The sequence below is a fragment of the Lytechinus variegatus genome, chromosome 1 (genome assembly GCF_018143015.1).
Source record: "Lytechinus variegatus isolate NC3 chromosome 1, Lvar_3.0, whole genome shotgun sequence".
In the NCBI taxonomy this organism is placed as follows: domain Eukaryota; kingdom Metazoa; phylum Echinodermata; class Echinoidea; order Temnopleuroida; family Toxopneustidae; genus Lytechinus; species Lytechinus variegatus.
In genome coordinates, this window is record NC_054740.1 from 44,132,407 (window position 1) to 44,142,237 (window position 9,831).

Here is a 9,831-nt window from a genome sequence, read left to right on the forward strand (position 1 = left end):
GGGTGCTGTCGCGTTAGGGTGCGTCAACGCGAACGCGAATATTCGTCCAAAGCCCCCCCCCCCCCCCCCCGTTTGGCCGAAAGGGTGCGTTGGGAGCGCCACGTCGCGTCGCGTTCACTGGAACGCGCCCTTTCGTCCAAAGCCCCCCCCCCCCCCGGTTTGGACGAAAGGGTGTGTTTAATAATAATGAATAAATAAATACAAATATTGATAAGAAAGCTGAACAAACAAAAAAGACGAGTGATATGTGAAATTTGCATAGGAACATAAATCATCATATGGCACAAACATTCTTTTTAAGGTAAAAAAAAACAATGACGGCATGCTGCATGAGGATTTTTCGGTGGAAATGTTTTATGGTGTAATATTGATACATGTAAAAATTATGACTGATTTCAAGGTTCATTCAAATAAAAAAAAGTAACTTACCTTCAATTTTATACTTTGCAGGTGTGTATTTATTACAAAGGAAAACATACGTATACCTGGAGATATTTGGTGTCCCCCAAATTATAGAACTTACGGCAGATGTGTCCTGGAAGGGCAAGGCCAAAATTGATGTCGGGTCAGCATTCACAACGTTTAACTCTTCAGACCCTACCTTACTATATTTTACACTTGAGACCCTGCCTCAGTATATTTTGTGAGATGTATCTGTTGTGTATGTGTGCGTGTTGTGTGTATAATAATAATAATATGTGCGTGTTGTTTGTATGATAATAATAATAATAATACTTATAATAATAAAAATAATAACAATAATAATAATACTTATAATAATGATAATAATAATAATTTTCACCCAAAAGAGTGAATTTATGGAAATGAATTTGGAGTGAAAAATTGGCGCCAAGTGGCTTATTGCAAGGGTGGGTATCTGATTTTATTATCATTATTATTATTATTATCATTATTATTCTAATTTGAACTTTTCTTTCTTTTCCTCAAATTGTCAATGCTTTAAATGATTGAAAATCCACTATTTTACTTGATCACGGTATCGCCATTAACAAGGCCATACATGATTATCATGATGTATACTTATGAATACAAGTGAACCAAGACAAAGACATATACGTTTTCTTACAAAATATGTTTTACCAATATGAAAACCAAAATGACGGAAAACGCTAAAATGTCTTTTAGCTCGCTCCGCTCGCTCGTAATAATTTATGAAATTCCATAAATATCTAGTCTCCTGTTCAAGGCTGTATTATGAGTGTTACGAATATAAGGACATGTAGCATCGACTAATACTTGATTTACTAACAAACTATTGACAAGAAATGTATGTTTTGACGGGAAAACGCGAAAATTTCGGCTCGCTCACTCCGCTCGCTCGTAATCATTTATGAAATTTCTTAAGTTTCTAGTCTCTTGATCAAGGCCATATCCAGGTGCGTAGCCAGGGGGGGGGCGGTCGCCCCCCCAAAAAAAACGTCCCCAAAAAGAAAAAAAAAGAAGGGAAAAAGGAGAGGAGAAAAGGAAAAGGAAGGAAGGAAAGGGAAGAAAGGTAGCTTTGTGTTTTATCTATTTATTCTTTATTTTTTCTCAAAAGAGAAACTCCTTCACTCTTCTTGCTTTAAATTCATATATGAATTTTGCTTCCGCGCTGCGCGCGGTTAAATGACAATATTGAAGTTCTCCATTGTTCCCCCACCTTTTCTCTAACCCTGTTTTTCCACCTCAGCTATGTGCTTCTTGCCAGTTAAAGTTAAAATTGTATACATTAGGGCATGAATTTGAGTAAGGTTAGGCCAAAGTAAATGTATGAAGTTATCTTTTTTTTCAATTGATCGCGCAACTTTTGGTCTGGTCGGCTCCGAGCGGGTAAAATCTTTATATCAGTTTCTGCCGTCACCTCCATAAAGTCAGCTTCTCCCGCTTTTCAGCTCATTACTATAAACAACCATAATTTGGGGGCAAACAGGGTCCTAATTTAAAAAGAGGAAGGTATGGAATTCGTGTCGTATTAAATAAAAAAGTACAATATTTTTTTTAATCAAATTGTATTAAACTTCATGTCATTTCCCTGTATACATTCATCTCCTGTCCTGTTTTGCACCCTCAGTTTGAAATTTTGAATGACACTTAAGTTTCTTTATATTCAAAATGAAGTGCTTCAGGATAAGTCAAAAAAATTAATCGTCCTTTATTATATAGATAGATAATTTCAATAAATCACAGAAGTTTCAACTTTATGCGCACTATTTTCTTTGTAATGAAGTTCAATAATCTTAGAAAATCAATTGAATAAGAGACGATTGGGTATTAGAGATATCTACATTTGATGAAACGTCCGCCCTTTGAAATTTCAGAGTTTCATTGCTCATCGCGGGTAGGAATATCTTCCTCTACCAATCTTCTCCTCTGTTTTGCGAGTTAAAAATATGCACTGATGCTAAATTGTTTGTAATCAAATCTGATCTTTCCAAAGAAAGTTTCAATATATCTTTGAGAATACCCTTTTCTCGGGACCCTTTTTATGGCAAGAAAAATTGATAAATCACTTTAGCTTCCGCGCTTCCGCGGAGTTATTATCATTTTAATTTCCTCCATTGTATACCTCTTTTGTGCGTTTACAATCACTTTTGAAAACAAGGTTCAAAATCGCAATAGAGTCAACCGAATTGGAGGTACTAGAGACAAGAGAAACGGCTCCTTTTCATTTTAATTTATGAAACACTAAAAGCTTCGCGCTTCGCGCGGGAGGGGGAGTTTCCCCCTCCCGCGCGAAGCGAGCTGGAAAAAAAATTGCCTATTGAAATCAAATTCTAATTATGTGATAGATTTCTCCATTATATTCAGCAAATAACACATTTCATTGTTTCCATTCTTTCATTATACGTTGTCTCCCATAAATAATATCTTTTATTTCCTCTTGGGTGTTGAACCAGGACCCCCCCGCGCCTGTACGCCAGTGACTGAGCGTAAAGCTTAATGTAGGAAGGGTCCCTAAAGAGGTTGGGGGGGGGGGTAATAGAGCCATTTGAAGGTCATAGATGAAGAGCCCCTACTGCTTGGGGTCTGGGGCAAAGCCCCGGGTAGCTTTTTTGTATAAAATTTAGCAAGCTAATAGCACAATGTTGTACGCAGTTCCACTTTCTTCCCGCTCTTTATTTTCTATCCTCGTCAGCCCGTCCGTGTTATTAAGTTTTTTATTTCTTGTCCCTTTTCTTTGTCTTCCAAATTAGCTTTTGACTAATTCCATTCTACCTTCATTTCCCGCTATTGTTTGCCATCTTTTAATTTATTTCCCATCATGCTATTGCACTATATAGGTCTATTTCAGAATGATTTGTTCTTTCTCAAATGTTTTTCTTTTGTTCTTCTTCCTGCTTTCCTTCCTTTTCCATTTCAAAAAATATATTTTTCCTTGTTTTCTTTCCACTTTTCCCTTTCTCTCTATCTTTCCCCTTTCCCTTTCTTTCTCCATCCCTTTTATTTTTTCCCGATTTTTTTTATTATCCTGGTGAAATCCGCCGGGGGGCAGCTTGCCCCCTGCCCCCCCCCCCCGCCTGTTACGCCACTGGTGTAAATCTCGAATTTTTCCGCTCGCACTTCGCGCTCGCATCCATTGTTTAGTTACATACTTATCCTTTTTACGATTACAAAAAGTGCTCAGAATTTCTTTTTTCAGGTAGAAATGTCAAAATGTTTAGCTCGCGCTTCGCGCTCGCATTATTTGATTATTGAAATATATAACGTTCTTAGACTAACTGCAAGCAGCCGTTAACAGATCATTTTTTTATTACATCAAAACGTATCCATTAAAAATTTCTGCTCGCGCTTTGCGCTCGCTATATGAAAGGAAACCAAAACCCAAGAAGAGAGGCAATTTTACTGGAAAGAGTAAAATGAAAGGATCAATTTAAAAAAGTTTCATCAAAATTGGTTATGAAATACGCAAGTTATGGGAATTTAAAAACTCTTGTTGTACTTTCTATGGGCATCCTCAAATTGGCAAACGTGCTTCAATATGGCTGATTTTGTGGACAACTCTCCAATTGTTTTGTACACAAATTTTCAGATTTTCCTCATTATCTTTCAAGTTGCATCTTGCCTCCTTCTGAGCACAACATATGTCGTGGGAAAATATAATCCACACCATATATGTCAAGGTCAGGAGGTGATAATGTGAAATATGTAAAATAGAGGGGAAAATCTGAAAATATGTGTACAAAACAAATGGAGAGTTGTCCACAAAATCAGCCATTCAGTCATTTATGCTCGCGCTTCACGTTTGTAGTAGTTATTCATTTGCATACACATCTTTTTCAGAAAAATACAAAAGATTTCCCAAAAAATTAGCTCGCGCTTCGCGCTCACATTATATAAATAAAGATATGATATTGTCTATAAATGTTTATTCATAGGAATAAAGCTAAGAAGTGAGTATTAGGATTACCCCTTCAAAGAAACCAAAAATCATCTTCGAGTGGCCGATCGGGGAAAATATGTCTGAAAAAAATTCCCCCCCCCCCCCCCTATTGGCGAAGGCTAGATCTACCCTTGCTGTTGATGGAGTTGAGAGCAGCGACTATATTGTATGTAATAAGAGAGAAGAGAAAAGAAGAAAGTGTAGAAAAAAACTCGAAATTGAAATACTTAACTTAGAAAAACTTCTAGACCAAAATATAAATACTAAAGAAAATTTACAAAAAATTAGGCTACTTAGGAAATAATTAGAACAATTTAGATAAAACTTCAAATAATGCAATATGGAGAAAAACCGTCTAAATATTTTTTTATCTTGAAAAGCAGAGGATAGCAGAAATAAACATTTGTTGAATTGATTCATGATAATGGTACAGTATTGCAAGAACAAACAGACATTTTAAAAGAAATTGGCTCATATAATGAACAGTTATATGTAAATATCATGCAAATAGTGATGCTGAAGAACTTTTTTTTATCTTATTAGAGAAGAGAGTTTCCATAGTCTTACAGAGGAAGACGATTCTTCTTTAAATGGAGAAATGTCTTACAGTGAAGTTGATTTTGCATTAAAAAATATGAAAAATGATAAGCCTCCTGGACGAGATGGATTTACAACTGAATCTTTTAAAGCATTCTTTCAGGACTTAGGTATATTCTTGGTACGAAGTATGAATTTTGCTTATATTTCTGGAAAATTATCCATCTCACAAACAATAATGGCTTGATAACATTAATTCCTTAAGGTGACAAAGTAAGACATTTCATAAAAAATTGGAGATCAATTTCATTGTTGAATGTTGTTTATAAACTGTTGTAAAGTTGTATTGCTCACAGACTTTAAAAAGTATTACCATATAATTATTCATGTTAATCAATCAGGATTTTTGTCTAGACGATTTATTGGTGAAAATAGGAAAATTTTGTATGATTTAATTGTGTCTACGGAGAAGAAACATATTCCTGATTTCTGATTTTTCATGATTTTTTGTTTAAAACGCTTTCCATTTTTAAATTTGGCAAATCTTTCATGACATGAATAAAAATCCCGGGGGGGGGGGCCACTTCCATTCACGAGTGGATACCATGCGCGAACATGGGGTCTCGAAAAGCACCCTAAACACGTAATTTCCATTTTCTGAAAATGCACCCCTTAACAAGTATTGGCGTGTGAAACCCTACCCTTAACAAGTATTGGAAACAAAACGATACTCTTGGCAAATATTCCCTGAAATGAACCCCTAAACAAGTACAGGAATGTTTTATTGTTACTGGTCCTGATCGGTCGTCGGCTTTACCTTATTTGGTTTAGTACGACCCCACCTTCTACACCTCGTGCAAATCGGACTCTAAACACGAAGTTTTGGGGCAAAAAGGACATCCTTTATAAAACATTTTAATTTTGTTTTATCATCCCCGCATATTCGACCCTAAACACGTAATTTTCCTAGCGAAATAGATACCCTTTTTTCATTATTTTCGTGTTTTTGACACCCTTATCACGTTACGTACGTAACGTGCCCTATCGTGAAAAAGACATCCTTTTTACGTGTTTTTTTGGTCGCGCATGGTATCCACTCGCCAATGTAAGTGGCACCCCCCCCCCCCGGGATAAAAATACTTTATCAGAATGCATTTTCTAGTGTTATAGTCAATGGGCAAATGACATTAAGATTCGTTTTTGTTATGCGCTAAAATTCTTGGGTTGTTAATTCGAAATTCACGCTCTGTCAAATGAATTTATGTTGGCTTAAAAGACAGTGGCGGCACCAGGATTTTCAAAGTGGGGGGGCAAATGGGGGGCAAAAGAAAATATTGGGGGGGCAAGGGCAGTCAAAATTTTTTTTTGCATGTGTGGAAAAATCGAGCGCGAAGCGCGAGTTTTAGTGGCCCCAATAAACATTTTTTTGTTACACTTGATATAAACAGAAATTTTTGTAAAATCAGGTAATGCTTAATGGAGCAAAGTTATTGATCAAAACTAGATCATGAACTGAACATTTACATATATGTAATCTTAAGGCGTAGACCTATTCTACTTTTACATTTTTGTATCACATCAGAAAAAATGCATGATCGCATTGTAAAAGACTTCAATATTTAATTTCTGTTCTCTTTTTCATATCTTATTTTTTTCATACATAGGCCTAATAATTTTCTTCCGAAGACAGGAAAGTTTTTAATACACAGGGTAAAGTTTATTTTCAAATATACTATAGTTGGGTGTCTTGTTATGAGAATATAGCCTAATAGATACAGACATTCCCCTCGTGGAAAGGTCGAAAATTTAAGAGGGAGGGGACAGAACACCCATCGCAGATTGCACATCTTTACATAGCCTATTTACTTTTTCACTAAAAACCATGACGGTGACAAATTATGAACGAAGAGTTCAAGCATTCTTATTTGTTAATGAAGCAAATCGATGAGTTTAATCCAAATTTTACATGAGTAGATGCATATTTATTTCAAGGAAGGGGGCAGACTTTGAGTATTTGTCCTCCACGCCCCCCCCCCAAAGAATAAACATTGCTGACGACAGAATACACGCCATGTACTGTAGTTTAACACTTACATTAGCTTGTGTATCACACATTGAAATGTCTGCCTTAATGCAAGATATAACAAGCGATATAAACTTATTACAAACTAATAGTGTGCGAGGAAGCCAACAGCGACTAAGTGAGAAAATTTTCAAGTTTTGAAGAGCAGAAAATGGTATTTTAGAGCACTTCACAGCTGAGCTTGAATATGTAGTACGACAGCATCTACTTATTTACAAATTACTGTATAATTTTCTTTTAAGTCCTCAAAATTTCTGGGGGGGCAACTGGGGGGGCAAAGCTTCTGAGTGGGGGGGCAAATGCCCCCCCATGCCCCCCCCCTTGGTGCCGCCACTGTTAAAAGAATACAATGTTCTTTAATATGCGGATGGCACAGTTCTATTTCTCGGTGGTACAGCTGCCAGTTTCTGTAATGTACTAAATATTTTAGATTCATTTGCTGAATGTAGTGGGTTGAAGGTCAATACGCAAAATCTACCATCTACCTCAGCTACCATTATGACTTGCGAACCCCTTCTACTATTATGACAATCGACCCCCATCTACTATTATGACTGGCGAACCCTTTCTCCTATTATGATTGGCGACCCTCATCCATTATTATGACTGGCTAATCCTTTCTACTATTATGAATAGCGACCCTCATCTACCATTATGACTGGCGAACCCCTTCTACTTTTATGACTGGAGAACCCCTTTAAGTATTATGACTGGCGACCCTCATTCATTATTATGACTGGCGAACCCTTTCTACTATTATGAATAGTGACCCTCATCCACTATTATGACTGGCGAACCCCATCTACTATTATGACTAGCGACCCTCATCTGCCATTATGACTGGCGAAGCCCTTCTACTATTATGACTGGCGACCCTCATCTATTATTATGACTGGCGAACCCTTTCTACTATTATGAATAGCGACCCTCATCTACCATTATGACTGGCGAACCCCTTTTACTTTTATGACTGGCGACCCTCATTCATCATTATGACTGGCGAACCCTTTCTACTATTATGAATAGCGACCCTCATCTACCATTATGACTGGCGAACCCCTTCTACTATTATGAATGGCGACCCTCATCTATTATTATGACTGGCGAACCCTTTCTATTATTATGACTAGCGACCCTCATCTGCCATTATGACTGGCGAAGCCCTTCTAATATTATGACTGGCGACCCTCATTAATTATTATGACTGGCGAACCCCATCTACTATCATGGCTAGCGACCCTCATCTACCATTATGACTGACGAACCCCTTCTAATATTATGACTGGCGACCCTCATCCATTATTATGACTGGCGAACCCTTTCTACTATTATGAATAGCGACCCTCATCTACCATTATGACTGGCGAACCCCTTCTACTATTGTGACTGGCGCCCCTCATCCATTATTATGACTGGCGACCCTCATCCATTATTATGACTGGCGAACCCTTTCTACTATTATGAATAGCGACCCTCATCTACCATTATGACTGGCGAACCCCTTCTACTATTATGACTGGCGACCCTCATCCATTATTATGACTGGCGACCCTCATCTATACACAACAAAAAAAGTAAGTCCCCCCCTAAACAAACATCAATAATTTCCGAACCAATGCGAGTTTTTGATATATTTTTACATGAGCGTGTAGGTAATTTTATAAGCTACCATATGGGTAAATGTTGTGGATGTATCTTACGTCATGCTTCAGTGAGCACTGTCAGAAGGCAAAAATGTCACTTTTCAAAAGTCACAAGCAAAATATCACGACTTTGATTCCATTGTATTGGAACTAATTCCACATTCTCATCATGAAAACTAGTCAGAAGGCTTGGAAAGGGTACTTTCTAAGAGACAATACAACTTTTTTAGCTAAATTTCACGGTTGAATAAACTCAAGTCCAAATTTGCTTATTTGGATTTTTACACATTTCTTTCAATAAAAATGCTAGAATATGGTGACAGATATTTTGGGGAAGACTATCTCCAACAATATTCACCGTTTCACGGTTCAATGAACATTTATTGGAAACAAAAAATGCGATTTCCAAATATTGTAGGCAAGTATTGCTTCATTTTTCTAACTGAAAATGATCTTTTCTCAACTTTTTTGTTATGTTCATGACCAATTAACATGCTTCAATGATTCAAAGGTGTCAAATTAAACATTTACGCTTGAATGAACATGTGGAATGTGATTGGCCTTTTTTTACGTTATTGGAAAATATGCAATTTGTAACTATGGATATCTGTCACACAACTCCTTGCACAGTTCATTTGATTTGATTTTTATGAAAATCCCGATGTTTAATGCATCAGTGAGCACACAATATTCGAAAATTATGCAAATGAGAAGAAAGTTCAAGGCATTGGCCCCACTCTGTACCGAATCGAATGGTTATTTTGGTGTGCGCACATTTTGGATAGTGTTACTCTGAAGCCATGTGCGAAGTTTCATGAAATAACTGTTGGCAGAAGTAACAAAAACCGTCCATGAAACAAATGAGGCCTCATTTCATATTTGTTAAAATTTTTACTTCCTCTCTCATAGACTTGTGTACATTATGGGTGCATATGTTTAAGCATATGTAAACCCCTTATTCAATATGGTGGAACTTTTTTTCAAGACTGTTTTTAGCAATGTCGTTTGGCAGTAATGTTTATCAACCTATGGGCAGAATTCTGTGCAAAAATGAAATCGATTTGTTTGTTTATGGATGAGTGAGCACGCATTAAAATGGGAAAATTGGTATTTTCAATGTCACAGACTCATTTTAAAGGGTAATAAAGTGAATATTTGGGGCAAATTTGGTTTGAAAGGTGTCTTTA